Source organism: Lolium perenne, chromosome 6 (genome assembly GCF_019359855.2).
Source record: "Lolium perenne isolate Kyuss_39 chromosome 6, Kyuss_2.0, whole genome shotgun sequence".
NCBI classification, from domain to species: Eukaryota; Viridiplantae; Streptophyta; class Magnoliopsida; order Poales; family Poaceae; genus Lolium; species Lolium perenne.
The window spans coordinates 116546301-116562338 of record NC_067249.2 but is presented as its reverse complement, the minus strand read 5'-3'; positions in this window follow the sequence as shown (position 1 = coordinate 116562338).

The window sequence follows — 16038 nt, the reverse complement described above, 5'->3', positions numbered from 1 at the left end:
TTTACCTACTCGAGGGCGAGTAGGAACTAAGCTTGGGGATGCTTGATACGTCTCCAACGTATCTATTATTTCTGATGTTCCATGCTAGTTTTGTGACAATACCTACATGTTTTGCTCACACTTTATAATGATTTCATGCATTTTCCGGAACTAACCTATTAACAAGATGCCGAAGTGCCAGTTTCTGTTTTCTGCTGTTTTTGGTTCCAGAAAGGCTGTTCGGGCAATATTCTCGGAATTCGACGAAACAAAAGCCAAACATCTTAATTCACCGAGACGGACCAGAACGCCGAAGGGGAGCCGGAGAGGAGGCTGATGTCTACGGGTGCTTCTATTCTTGTAGACAGTGTTGGGCCTCCAAGAGCAGAGGTTTGTAGAACAGCAGCAAGTTTCCCTTAAGTGGATCACCCAAGGTTTATCGATCTCAGGGAGGAAGAGGTCAAAGATATCCCTCTCATGCAACCCTGCAACCACAAAGCAAGAAGTCTCTTGTGTCCCCAACACACCTAATAGGTGCACTAGTTCGGCGAAGAGATAGTGAAATACAGGTGGTATAAATAAGTATGAGCAGTAGCAACAGCGCCAGAAAAGTGCTTTGCTATCCAGGACTGGCGTATGATGGATGGTGGTAATATTGCAGGCAGTACACATACAGTAGAACAGTAAACAAGCAGCGATAGCAGTATTTAGGAACAAGGCCTAGGGATCATACTTTCACTAGTGGACACTCTCAACATTGATCACATAACATAATAGATAAATGCTAGACTCTACACTCTCTTGTTGGATGATGAACACCACTAATTGTGTAGGATTACACGAACCCTCAATGCCGGAGTTAACAAGCTCCACAATATTCAATGTTCATATTTAAATAACCTCAGAGTGCAAGATAGATCAACATAACCAAATAGATCACATCAATACCATCATAGTAATAGTTAACTTCATAATCTACGAGAGATCACAATCATAAACTACGCCAAGTACTACATGATGCACACACTGTCCACTTTACATCATGCAGGAGGAATAGAATACTTTAATAACATTACTAGAGTAGCACATAGATGAATTGTGATACAAAACTCATATGAATCTCAATCATGTAAAGCAGCTCATGAGATCATTGTATTGAAGTACATAGGAGAGAGATTAACCACATAGCTACCGGTACAACCCCAAGCCTCAATGGAGAACTACTCCCTCCTCATGGGAGACAGCAGCGTTGATGAAGATGGCGGTGGTGTCGATGGAGAAGCCTTCCGGGGGCACTTTCCCGTCCCGGCGGCGTGCCGGAACAGAGAGTCCTGTCCCCCAGATCTTGGCTTCGCGATGGCGGCGGCTCTGGATGGTTTCTCGTACCGTGGCTTTTTTCGTCTCGAGGTTTTAGGTCTGGGACCTTTATATAGGCGAAGAGGCGGAGTTGGAGGGGCGACGAGGCGGTGAGGGGGTATGGTGGTGCGGCCATGGCCTGGGCCGCGCCAGCCACCTTCCTGGGGCCCCTGTGGCCCACCTCTGGTCCTTCCCGGGTGTTCTGGAAGCTTCGTGTATTTCTAAGATGCTGGGCGTTGATTTCGTCCGATTCCGAGAATATTTCCTTACTAGGATTTCTGAAACCAAAAACAGCAGAAAACAGGAACTGGCCCTTCGGCATCTCGTCAATAGGTTAGTTCCAGAAAATGCACAAATATGACATAAAGTGTGCATAAAACATGTAGATATCATCAATAATGTGGCATGGAACATAAGAAATTATCGATACGTCGGAGACGTATCAGAGGCCCAGGGCCCCCAGACCATAGGGCGACGCGGCCTGGAGGGGGGCGCACCAGCCTATGAGGAGGGAGCCCCCTGGCCCCTCCGACTCCGCCTCTTCTCCTATATAACCTCTCGTGACCTAAAAACTCGACACCAATTGACGAAACTCCAGAAAGACTCCAGGGACGCCACCGCCATCACGAAACTCCGTTTCAGGGGACAGAAGTCTCTGTTCCGGCACCCTGCCGGGATGGGGAATTGCCCCCGGAGTCATCTCCATCGACACCACCGCCATCTTCATCGCCGTTGCTGTCTCCCATGATGAGGAGGGAGTAGTTCTCCCCCGAGGCTGAGGGCTCTACCGGTAGCTATGTGGTTCATCTCTCTCTCCCATGGTGTGATCTTTATGTGATCATGAGCTTTGTATCACTATTAATCTATGAGCTACTCTAGTGATGTTATTAAAGTGGTCTATTCCTCCTCCATGATGTAATGTTGACAGTGTGTGCATCACATAGTACTTGGCGTAGGTTATGATTGTAATCTCTTGTAGATTATGAAGTTAACTATTACTATGATAGTATTGATGTGATCTATTCCCCCTTTCATATCTATTGGTGACAGTGTGTATGCTATGTTAGTACTCAGTCTAAATTGCAACGGTCTATTATGCACTCTAGAAGTTATTTAAATATGAACTCCGGATGTTGTGAAGCTTGTTTACTCTGGCTTGAGGTGTGCTTTTAGAGCCCTACACAATGAATGGTGTTTGTTATCCAACAAGAGAGTGTAGAGTAGTTTTATTATGTGATCATTGTTGAGAGTGTCCACTAGTGAAAGTATGATCCCTAGGCCTTGTTTCTAAGCATTGAAACACCGTTTCCAACAAGTTCTGTTACATGTTCGCTTGCTGCCATTTTTATTTCAGATTGCAATTACTACTTACAATCATCCATATTACTTGTATTTCACTATCTCTTCGCCGAACTAGTGCACCTATACATCTGACAAGTGTATTAGGTGTGTTGGGGACACAAGAGACTTCTTGTACCTTAATTGCAGGGTTGCTTGAGAGGGATATCTTTGACCTCTACCTCCCCGAGTTCGATAAACCTTGGGTGATTCACTTAAGGGAAACTTGCTGCTGTTCTACAAACCTCTGCTCTTGGAGGTCCAACACTGTCTACAGGAATAGAAGTGTGCGTAGACATCATTGATCTACTTATTATTTTGTCATTGAATGTGCAGGAAAAGGACAAATCACACTAGGAAGGTCCTTGCTAGAATGCTTGGGAGCAAAGATAAATATGGGAAAAGGAAGTATAACTTTTAGCACTCCGCCTGGAGGATCTTATTGGTTCCCTAGGAAGAAAAGGGGTAGGAGCAAGAGAGGTAAACTTAATGCTCGCGCGTATGCTTTTGATGAGCCACCTCTTGACAATACTTGATTTACACCCTTTCTGCGCCTAGCTCAAAGGCGTTAAAGAAAAGCGCTTATGGGAGACAACCCATGTTTTATTTCTGTTATTTTTTGCTTTGTTGAGTCTTGGAAGTTATTTATACTGTAATGACCTCTCCTTATTGTTTTTGTCTCATTTTTGTGCCAAGGGTAGCCTCTAATAGAAAGAAAGTAGTGTTTGGGGTAAACAGATTCTGTGCTGGTCACGAAAAAAAATCTTAAAAATTGCCAGAACGCTATTTTAAGCTGAAATGTTTTGTGCTTATGACCCAGTATGTTAGCTAACTTTCGTTAGTTTAGAATATTTCGATTTGAGCAACAGAACTATTTATTTAATTTCAATCTCTGCCTGTTGGTCTGTTTTGACAGATTTCTGCCATGTTTTGCATTTGCGTCTTATGCTTCGTTTTTTGAGTTCTTTTGTGAAAAAGAGCTTTGGGACGAAGTAGCTACAGTAGCATATGTTAAAATGAGTGTTTGATATGTGCCATTACTGAAGCCTTGCTGGTTTGATATATTTTTGTTTGCACTAATGTTGCTAATCAATTGTGCTGAGTTTTGTGTGAAGGAAGTTTTCAAGTGTAGGGAGAGAAGAATGATGCAATAAGATGAAGCATGGACAAGAGCTCAAGCTTGGGTATGTCCCCTGGACCCTCCAATAAATATCCAAGAAATACAAGCATCAAATCTTGGGGATGCCCAAGGCATCCCCTCTTCATCAACAACAAGCACTAGGTCATTTTTCAACACGCTATATTTTTATTCCTTCATGTGATATGTGTTATCCTTGGAGCGTCTTTAATTTTTGCTGTGTTTTTACTTGCAATAAATTTGGATCCCATCATTCATGTCTACTTTGGAGTGAGACATGCTCCACCGTTTTGCATATTTACTTTGGAGTGAGACACGCTCCGCTGTTTTGCATGTTTATTTTGGAGTGTGACACGCTCCACTGTTATGCATTTTGTGTTGGAGAGAGACACGCTCCACTTTTAAATTTATTTGAGTTTCAATAGCTCTCTTGAAATTTACTTGTTTTTCATTATGAGAGTTGTTTGGTTTCATTTGGTTGGCGTTGGAAGCATGAAAAAAGTTTTATGTGTATGTGATGCAAATGGAAGCATTTTTAGACTGTGGCATAGTTATTTTTGCATATCTTGCTAGATGTTATTCTCATGATGAGCTTGTTAATTATGTTTTCATTATGATTAGTCTCAAATAATGAGAGTGTTTAGTGTGCCATTAAAGGTTTCATGCATTGTTTTTAGCATACAATAGAAAAGCATAATATTGTGGTATATATTCTCATGCGAATGTTTTTATTTGGGTCGATTTGGCACATGTTTTGCAAAATGTTATGACTACCTTCCATTCAATTCTTGCCTCTATGATCATTTAGTTTTCAACTTGTGTATCACTTTATGCTTTGATTAATATATTTTGTCGATGTGCATGATTATGGCCATTATGCTCTCTTAGTTGGTGGTACCCGGTATTTTTATGGCCTCCATTTGTATGAGCATTTTATTCATGCATCCAACCACCAAAAACCAAATATGCCAAAGTGTCCACCATATTTACCTATATGTGGTATTTCATTGCCATTCCATAGTAGTTTGCTTGTGTGCTACCTTTAAAACATTCAAACAGTTCCTCATTTTGTGGCATTGTTTTTAGCTCATGAGGAAGTAAATTTAAATTGTGGTTGTTGTCTTCCATACTAGTTAAGTAACTCAAAGACTCGCGAGGTTCATCTTGCTTGTCACATAAAAAAAGTGTATATAAAAAGAGCTGGTTTGACCACAACTTCCAATAGGGGAAGAAAATAGGAAAATTATAAGATAAGGGCACTCCTCCATGGTTTGTGATTGCTTGCTTGGCACCTGAGGATTTGTTTAGGCATGGTATCTGTAAGCAAAGGTTGGGAGGAGTGTCACAATTTATAAGTAGTATAAATGAAAAGAGGCTTCGCCCAAATACTTCGGAACCGCTCTCAAACTTGCTTAGTATGGAAGATGACAATAGCTCTTTTTACTACTCGTTGACATGAACAACCACCTCTCAAAAGTGCATTTTATACTCTTGTTGTTTCAATAAAAAGCTCTAGCACATGAGTGATCTTACTTCCTCTCAAAGAGAGACCTTCTTTTACTTTTATGTTGAGTCTCCACCTTCTAGTTTATGCACCACTTATGAGAGCATAGTTGTCATTCTTAGTTTTATGTGCATGGTCCCAAAATTTTATTGATTGATTCATAATTATGGTATTGCTTGTTCAAACTTTTTGTTTCTGGTCATCCTTATAATCTTTTAAAGGTGTCCAAGCATTTATGTTTTGCTTCCACTTATGGGACAAGCTGAGTACCACTTTATTATGTATCTATGCTATGCTCTTGACAATCACTTTGCTTTCCATGCACGTTATAAATTTTATTTTGTTTGATTACTATTCATATTTTAGCATGGTTATTAAGTTTCATTGATTGATTATATCTATCATGCTTATGTTAGGATTCTATGATTCCAGCTATGTTTTCTTTTACACTTAGATTGATCAAAGTAGTGTGACATCATGTCAGCTCAAAAATTATTTGTTTGTTATCATTTACCTACTCGAGGATGAGCAGGAGTTAAGTTTGGGGATGTTGATATGTCCCAAACGTATCTATAATTTTTGATGCTCCATGCTTGTTTTGTTACAATTCTTATATATTCTATGTGTACTTTTCCACACTTTTTAGCATTTTCTGGGACTAACCTATTAACGCAGTGCCAGTTCCTGTTTTCTGCTGTTTTTGTGTTTCAGAAAAGTTGTACATGAAAGTTTCTCGGAATTGGACGAAACAAAAGCCCAGAGTCTTATTTTTCCGGGATGAAGACGGAGCCAGAAGGACACACGTAGGAGAGCTGCCACGTGGCAGTACATAGGACAGGCATGACGCCACCCTTGGCCGCGCCTGGCCCATGTACTGACGCCTCGTTTGCTCCGCCCTTCCGCCTATTTATTCCTCTTATCGGGAAAACCCCAGGGACTCAAGCCTCCATCCACGAAAAGTTCCTACGCCGCTGTCAACCGAAACCCTAGTTCGGGAGGGTTCTGCAGTCCATCCCGGCACCATGCCGGAGAGGGAAATCACCACCGGAGGCCTCTACATCGCCATGTCTTCATCCGAGGTGATGCATGAGTAGTCCTCCACGGGACCATGGTTCCATAGCAGTAGCTAGATGGCTGTCCTCTCCTTCTTGTGCTTCATGTATAGATCTTGTGAGTTGCCTAACATGATCAAGATCATCTATTTGTAATTGCTACATGTTGGTTTGATGTGGATCTGATTTATAGAGAGTTTGCTTTGGTTGAGATTATTTATTATGTTATTATGATCTTGCATGCTCTCCGTTTCTAGTAGATGCTCTGGCCAAGTAGATGCTAGCGACTCCAAGAGGGAGTATTTATGCTTGATAGTGGGTTCATGCCTCTATTTAACCATGGGAAGTGACCTTGTTCTCTATGGTTGTAGATGTGTTGTTGCTACTAGGGAGAAAACATCGGTGTTCTATTCAAGGGTAGTTTCATCACTTACTTTACACACATTGCTTAAAGCGATAGTTTGTTGCTTGCAACTTAATACTGGAGGGTGTCGCGGATGCAATCCTGAAGGTGGATTATTAGTCATAGATGCAGTTGGATTATGGTCTATGTATATTGTTGTAATGCCCGCATACTTTCATAGCATGTATTCTGCACCAACCATTAGCGCAGAATCTCTGTTTATCAATTTCCCATCTATAATTTGTTTACCCATCATATTTATTTTATTGGGGAGGTGCCTCTAGTGAACTGTGGACCCCGGTCCTTCTTCTTTTAATTGCAATCTTCTACAACATTTTTCTGTTTTGTTCTCTGCAAACAATTCTTCTTCCACACGGTTCGTTTAATCCTTTGTTTTCAGCAAAACCAGTGAGCTTGACAACCTTGCTGAAAGTTGGGGACAAAGTACTTGGTTGTTTGTGTGCAGGTCTCCACGGTGCTGCTGACGCTGGTAGTGCGCCCTGCCACAAGTTGGTTCGCAACACCTCGAGAGAGAACGTTTTTCTCCTACTGGTCGATAAACCTTGGTTTCTTACTGAGGGAAAACTTCCTGCTATGCTCATCATACCTTCCTCTTGGGGTTCCACTCAACGTTGCGCATAAATTCTCCTTCATCAACTCCGCGCTCAGCAATGGCCTCCACGGGGAAGACGCATGACATTCAATGTCGCAAATGCTTGGAATTTGGACACATAAAGAGAGGATGCAGAACCAAGCGTGTGATGTTGGTGCATGAAGATGGAGAATATGATTCTGCAGGTGACTTTGATGAAGATACATCAGCCCTTATTGTTGCACGTGATGGCGCCAATTCTGATTCTGAGAGAGAGAGATGGAGGTAATGGAAGCCGACACTGCTGATCAGTACAGGAGCTTAGTTGCACAACGTGTGTTGAGCGTGCAATTGAGCAAATATGAGCATGATCAACGTGACAATCTGTTTCAAATAAGAGGCGTTGTAAAAGAGCGAGCTATAAGGATCATCATTGATGGAGGGAGCTGTAATAATCTGGCTAGTGTTGACATGGTGGAGAAGCTTTCTCTCCCTACAAGACAGCGCACACATCCATATTACATTCAATGGTTTGAGAGCTCTCGGAAGCTCAAGGTAACAAGAACTACACGTGTGCATTTTACTATTGGTACATATTCTGATTTTGTTGATTGTGATGTTGTACCTATGCAAGCTTATTCTTTGTTACTTGGGAGACCTTGGCAATTTGATAGAGAATCTGTTCATAATGGTAAAACTAATCAGTATTCTCTTATGCATGATGGAAAGAAAATTGGTCTCAAACCTATGACTCCTGAACAAAGATTAAAAGATGATCTTGCTAAATCTAGTAGAGTAAAAAACAAGGAGAAACATAAGAGTGAAAATCAGATTGTTGCTGCAGATTTTGTGCCACATAAGACTAATACCAAATCTGATTCGAACCATGCTACTGAAATTCGTTTGAAAAATCCTTGTTTGCTTGCTAGCAAATCTGATATTGCTGAACTTGATGTGAACACTACTCATGCTATTATTTGCAAAGAAGTTCTGTTTTCATTTGAGGATATGCCTCCTTCCTTGCCACCTGCGGTTGCTAACCTTTTGCAGGAATTCATTGATGTGTTCCCACAAGATGTTCCCCCCTGGACTACCACCTATTCGTGGCATAGAACACCAGATTGATTTGATTCCAGGAGCTTCGCTGCCCAACCGTGCAACATATCGTACCATTCCTGAAGAGACCAAAGAGATTCAGCGAAAATTCAGGTTCTCCAAGATAAAGGTTACATTCGTGAGTCTCTTAGCCCATTTGTTGTTCCTATTATCTTGGTACCTAAGAAATATGGTTCTTCATGCATGTGTACTGATTGTAGAGCTATTAATAATATTACCATTCGATACCGTCATCCAATACCTCGTTTAGATGATATGTTTGATGAATTGAGTGGTTCTATTATGTTCTCTAAAGTTGATTTGCGTAGTGATTACTACCAGATTCGTATGCAATTAGGAGATGAATGGAAAACAACGTTTAAAACTAAGTTCGGTTTATATGAGTGGTTAGTAATGCCTTTTGGTTTAACTAATTTACCTAGTACTTTCATGAGACTGATGAGCGAAGTTTTACGTGCTTTTATTGGACGTTTTGTGGTGGTATACTTTGATGATATTCTGATTTATAGCAAATCTTTGGAGGATCATTTGGATCATTTACGTGCTATTTTCAATGCTTTTACGTGATGCACGTTTGTATGGTAATCTTGAGAAGTGCACCTTTTGCACCAATCGAATTGCGTTTCTTGGCTATGTTGTTACTGCGCGGGGAATTGAAGTTGATCCAGCCAAGATTGAGGCAACTGAGAGTTGGCCGCAGCCTAAGACGGTCACACAAGTGAGGAGTTTTCTTGGCCTCGCTGGTTTTTATAGGCGCTTTGTGAAAGATTTTGGATCCATTGCTGCGCCGCTGAATGAGCTTACCAAGAAGGATGTGCCCTTTGTGTGGGGCGATGCACAACAAGAAGCCTTCATGATTCTGAAATATAAGTTAACACATGCTCCATTACTCCAACTTCCTAATTTCAATAAGACTTTTGAGCTTGAATGTGATGCTAGTGGAATTGGTTTGGGCGGTGTGTTATTACAAGAGGGCAAACCTATTGCATATTTTAGTGAGAAATTGAGTGGGCCTAGTCTGAACTATTCTACTTATGATAAAGAATTATATGCGTTGGTTCGGACATTAGAAACTTGGCAACATTATTTATGGTGTAAAGAATTTGTTATGCATTCTGATCATGAATCTTTCAATCATATTCGTAGTCAAGCTAAGTTGAATCGCCGACATGCAAAGTGGATCGATTTTATTGAATCTTTTCCTTATGTTATCAAACACAAAAAGGGTAGAGATAATGTTATTACTGATGCTTTGTCGCGCCGTTATACTATGCTATCTCAACTTGAATTCAAGATTTTTGGATTAGAAACCATAAAGATGCTGATTTTAAACCATGATGCTGATTTTAAAGATGTGTTGCTGAATTGTATAGATGGTAGAACATAGAACAAATTCGTGCTCAATGATGGATTTCTATTCCGTGCTAACAAGCTATGCATCCCATATAGTTCCGTTCGTCTTTTGTTGTTGCAGGAGGCGCATGGAGGAGGATTGATGGGTCACTTTGGTGTCAAGAAGACGGAGGATGTACTTGCTGCACACTTCTTTTGGCCACGTATGCGTCGAGATGTTGAGATATTTGTGGCACGCTGCACTACATGTCAAAAAGCTAAGTCTCTACTTAATCCAAATGGTTTATATATGCCTCTTCCTGTTCCTAGTGTACCTTGGGAGGATATTTCTATGGATTTCGTTTTGGGTTTGCCTCGTACACAGAACGGGAGGGATAGTATCTTTGTTGTTGTGGATCAGTTTTCTAAGATGGCACACTTTATTCCATGTCACAAGACTGATGATGCTGCACATGTTGCTGATTTGTTCTTTCGCGAAATTGTTCGTTTACATGGTGTGCCAAATACTATTGTTTCCGACCGTGATACTAAGTTTCTTAACCACTTTTGAAGATGTTTATGGGCTAAGTTGGGGACTAAATTTCTGTTTAGTACTACATGTCATCCCCAAACTGATGGACAAACTGAAGTAGTAAATAGAAGATTGTCTACTATGTTGCGGGCGGTTTTGAAGAAGAACTTAAAATTTTGGGAAGAATGTTTACCTCATGTTGAATTTTCTTACAATTGTTCGCTGCATTCTACCACTAAGATGTGCCCATTTGAGATTGTGTGTGGTTTTGTTCCACGTGCACCTATTGATTTATTGCCTTTACCATTTTCGGTGCAAAATAATTTGGATGCTACACAACATGCTGAATTGATATTACAATTACATGAGACTACTAAAGACAACATAGAACGCATGAATGTTAAGTATAAAATTGCTAGGGATAGAGGAAGAAAGCATGTTGTGTTTGATGTTGGTGATCTTTATTGGTTGCATTTGCGCAAAGATCGTTTTCCTGAATTGTGCAAATCTAAACTAATTCCACACGTTGCTGGTCCTTTTAAGGTGTTAGAGAAAATAAATGATAATGCATATAAACTTGAGCTTCCTGCAGAATTGGGTCCGGTTAGTCCTACATTTAACATTGCAGATGTGAAGCCTTACTTTGGTGAAGAAGAGGAGGTTTCGTCGAGGACGACTTCAATTCTAGAAGGGGGGCATGATGAGGACATCCCATCTATTGATACAACCATTGTACCTACATCCACACAAATACAAGGACCAATCACTCGAGGTCGTGCCAAACAACTTACCTATCAGGTACTTTCGTTTCTTGGAACTATTCCTCACATAAATGAGAATATGATGTTGCCTAAATCAGATATGTTTGTTACTCTTAGAAATGATGGACCTAGCATGGATGAGGAGGACAAGCATTGGAGCATGATCACACATGGAGGAGATGGCAGCAAGCATTTGAGGATTGAAGAGGACGCCGCAAGTGGAGACTTCAGAACTTTAAATGCACCATAAGAAGAGATGAAGACATGGACGAAATATAGAGTTTTCCACTTCATAATTTTGTCCATAGCATAATATGGTGTTGCGTCACCTTTAATTTTGGGCTAGGCCCATGTCATTTTCCCAGGAATTAAGTCAACCACCTTTTAGAGTCTGTATTGAAGGGGGAAAGGCCTTCTAGGGTTTGGTTCGGCCACCATACGTATGGCTGGCCGAAACCCCACCTTTTCTTCCTTTAAATACCCCCATAGCCATCACGTTTAGGATCGGATTTTGATTAGACTAAAAGTTAGCCATTGCTGCAACTCCCGTGTACTTCTTTTGAGGTCAAACCCAGAACAAGACCGTCTATTCGGAATCCCACCTTTTCAATAAAGCTTTCATCTATATCTGCAATATTCTGATTGAATCATTAGTTCTTACTTGTTCTCGATTTCAGGTAGGAATTAAGACCCTCGCTGGTCAGGCTGATTGTGCTTTCGCAAGATCAGTAACTCCCGGAGATTGTCCTAGCAATTGCATTAGCGCACGATCTTTGCACGTGTAGTCGGATCGTCAAGCACGAACTCTACCAACAAATCGAATTATCCACGTCTCATCGAAAGATCAGCCCCCTTTGCCCTATCACTTGGGTAGGTCATTGGGACATGTGGTGGCAAGGATGGATCCATACAATCTCAACATTTCCTCCGGTTAGCCCTTCTCGGGAGTTCCACCCTATACGTCCCCAACATGCCTAATTGTCGTCAGCGCATGTGCGTGTAGCCGGACACACCCGAGGGTGAAAAATTGGATCAAACAACACCCCACCATGCTAGTGTACACACCATTGTGACACACACAACTTTTTGGATCATTCCCACCCTCCGAGGCTCGCTTTCTAGGGAAACCCTAAACCGTTCACCGTGCGGTTTACAACATTTACTACATCCCAGCGGCTGTGTCATGGTGGCATTGTGCCTTCGTTTGAGCTTGGTTAGGTCATTGGGACATGTGGTGTAAAGGATGGATCCATACTATCTCAATATTCCCTCCGGTTAGCCCTTCCCGCGAGTTCCACCCAATACATCCAGAACATGCCTAAGTGTCATTAGCGCATGTGCGTGTAGCCGGACACAACCGGGGGTTTAATATTGGATCAAACAACACCCCACCATGCTAGTGTACACACCATGTGAACAAACACAATTTTTTAACTCATTCTCACCCTCCGAGGCTCGCTTTCTAGGGAAACCTAATCCATTCGCTGTGTTGTCTACAACATTGAGTACACCCCAGCGGTTGTGCTGCGGTGGCATTGTGCCTTCGTTTGATATTGGTTAGGTCATTGGGACATGTGGTGGCAAGGGTGGATCCATACAATCTCAATATTCCCTCCGGTTAGCCCTTCCCGGGAGTTCCACCCTATACGTCCACAACATGCCTAATTGTCGTCACCGCATTTGCATGTAGCTGGACGCACCCGAGGGTGCAAAATTGGATCAAACAACTCCCCACCATGCTAGTGTAAACACCATTGTGACACACACAATTTTTTGGATCATTCCCACCCTCTGAGTCTCGCTTTCCAGGGAAACCCTAAACCATTGTCCGTGCGGTATACAACATTTACTACATCCCAGTGGCTATTCCGCGTTGGCATTGTGCCTTCGTTTGAGCTTGGTTAGGTCATTGGGTAATGTGGTGTCAAATATGGATCCATACTATCTCAATATTCCCTCCGGTTAGCCCTTCCCGGGAGTTCCACCCAAGACGTGCAGAACATGCCTAAGTGTTGTTAGCGCATGTGCATGTAGCCGGACGCACCCGTGGGTTTAATATTGGATCAAACAACACCACACCATGCTAGTGTACACACCATGTGAACAAACACAATTTTTAAGTCATTCTCACCCTCCGAGGCTAGCTTTCCAGGGAAACACTAATCCATCGACTGCGTTGTCTACAACATGGACTACACCCCAACGGTTGTGCCGCGGTGGAATTGCACCTTCGTTTGAGCTTGGTTAGGTCATTGGGACATGTGGTGGCAAGGATGTATCCATACAATCTCAATATTCCCTCCGGTTAGCCCTTCCCGGGATTTCCACCTTATACGTCCACAACATGCCTAATTGTCGTCAGCGCATGTGCGTATAGCCGGACGCACCCGAGGTGCAAAATTGGATCAAAAAACACCCCCACCATGCTACTATACACACCATTGTGACACACACAATTTTTTGGATCATTCCCACCCTCCGAGGCTCGCTTTCCAGGGAAACCCTAAATTGTTGACCATACGGTCTACAACATTTACCACATCCTAGCGGCTGTGCCATGGTGTCATTGTGCCTTCGTTTGAGCTTGGTTAGGTCATTGGGACATGTGGTGTCAAGGATGGATCCATACTATCTCAATATTCCCTCCAGTTAGCCCTTCCCGGGAGTTCCACCCAATAAGTCCAGAACATGCCTAAGTGTCGTTAGCGCATGTGCGTGTAGCCGGACACAGCCGGGGGTCTAATATTGGATCAAACAACACCCCACCATGCTAGTGTACACACTATGTGTACAAACACAATTTTTTAAGTCATTCTCACCGTCCGAGGCTCGCTTTCCAGGGGAACCCTAACCCGTTGAATACGCTGTCTACAACATTGACTACACCCCAGCGGTTGTGCCACGGTGGCATTGTGCCTTCTTTTGTGCTTGGTTAGGTCATTGGGACATGTGGTGGCAAGGTTGGATCCATACAATCTCAATATTCCCTCCGGTTAGCCCTACCCGGGAGTTCCACCCTATATGTCCACAACATGCCTTATTGTCGCCAGTGCATGTGCGTGTAGCCAGACGCACCCGGGGGTGAAAATTGGATGAAACAACACCACACCATGCTAGTGTACACACCATTGTGACACACACAATATTTTGGATCATTCCCGCCCTCCGAGGCTCGCTTTCCAGGGAAACCCTAAACCGTGGACCGCACGGTCTACAACATTACTACATCCCAGCGGTTGTGCCGAAGTGGCATTGTGCCTTCGTTTGAGATTGGTTAGGTCATTGGGACATGCGGTGTTAAGGATGGATCCATACTATCTCAATATTTCCTCCGGTTAGCCCTTCCGGGAGTTCCACCCAATACGTCCAGAACATGCCTAAGTGTCGTTAGCACATGTGCGTGTAGCCGGACGCACCCAGGGGTTTAATATTGGATCAAACAACACCCCACCATGCTAGTGTACACACCATGTGAACAAAAACAATTTTTAAGTCATTCTCACCCTCCAAGGCTCGCTTTCCAGGGAAACCCAAATCAGTTGACTGTGTTGTTTACAACATTGAGTACACCCGAGCGGTTGTGTCGCGGTGGCATTGTGCCTTCGTTTGAGATTGGTTAGGTCATTGGGACATATGGTGGGAAGGATGGATCCATACAATCTCAATATTCCCTCCGGTTAGCCCTTCCCGGGAGTTCCACCCTATACGTCCACAACATGCCAAATTGTCGTCAGCGCATGTGCGTGTAGCCGGACGCACCCGGGGGTGCAAACTTGATCAAACAACACCCCACCATGCTAGTGTACACACCATTGTGACACACACAATTTTTTGGATCATTCCCACCCTCCGAGGCTCGCTTTCCAGGAAAACCCTAAACCGTTGACCGCACGGTCTACAACATTTACTACATCCCAGCGGCTAGCATGGCGGGGTGTTGTTTGATCCAATATTAAACCCCCGGATGCGTTCGGGTACATGCACATGCGCTAATAACACTTAGGCATGTTCTGGACGTATAGGGTGGAACTCCCGGGAAGGGCTCAGTGGAGGGAATATTGAGATAGTATGGATCCGTCCTTGACACCACATGTCCCAATGACCTAACAAAGCTTAAAAGAAGGCACAATGCCGCCGCTGCATAGCCGCTGGGATGTAGTTAATGTTGTAGACCGCGCGGTCAACGGTTTAGGGTTTCCCTAGAAAGCCAGCCTCGGAGGGTGGGAGTGATCCAAAAAATTGTGTGTGTGTCACAATGATGTGTACACTAGCACGGCGGGGTGTTGTTTGATCCAATTTTGCACCCCCGGGTGCGTCCGGCTACACGCACATGTGCTGACGACAATTAGGCATGTTGTGGACGTATAGGGTGGAACTCTCGGGAAGGGCTAACCGGAGGGAATATTGAGGTTGTATGGATCCATCCTTGCCACCATATGTCCCAATTACCTAACCAAGCTCCAACGAAGGCATAATGCCACCGCGGTACAACCGCTGGGATGTAGTCAATGTTGTAGATAACATAGTCAACGGATTAGGGTTTCCTTGGAAAGCGAGCCTCAGATGGTGAGAATGACTTAAAAAATTGTTTTTGTTCACATGGTGTTACACTAGAATGGTGGGGTGTTGTTTGATCCAATATTAAACCCACGGGTGCGTCCAGCTATACGCACATGCGCCAACGAAACTTAGGCATGTTCTGGACGTATTGGGTGGAACTCCCGGGAAGGGCTAACAGGAGGGAATATTGAGATAGTATGGATCCATCCTTGACACCACATGTCCGAATGACCTAACAAACTCAAACGAAGGCACAATGCCACCGCGGCACAGCCGCTGGGATGTAGTAAATGTTGTAGACCGCGCGGTCAACAGTTTACGGTTTCCCTGGAAAGCGAGCCTCGGAGGGTGGGAATGATCCAAAAAATTGTGTGT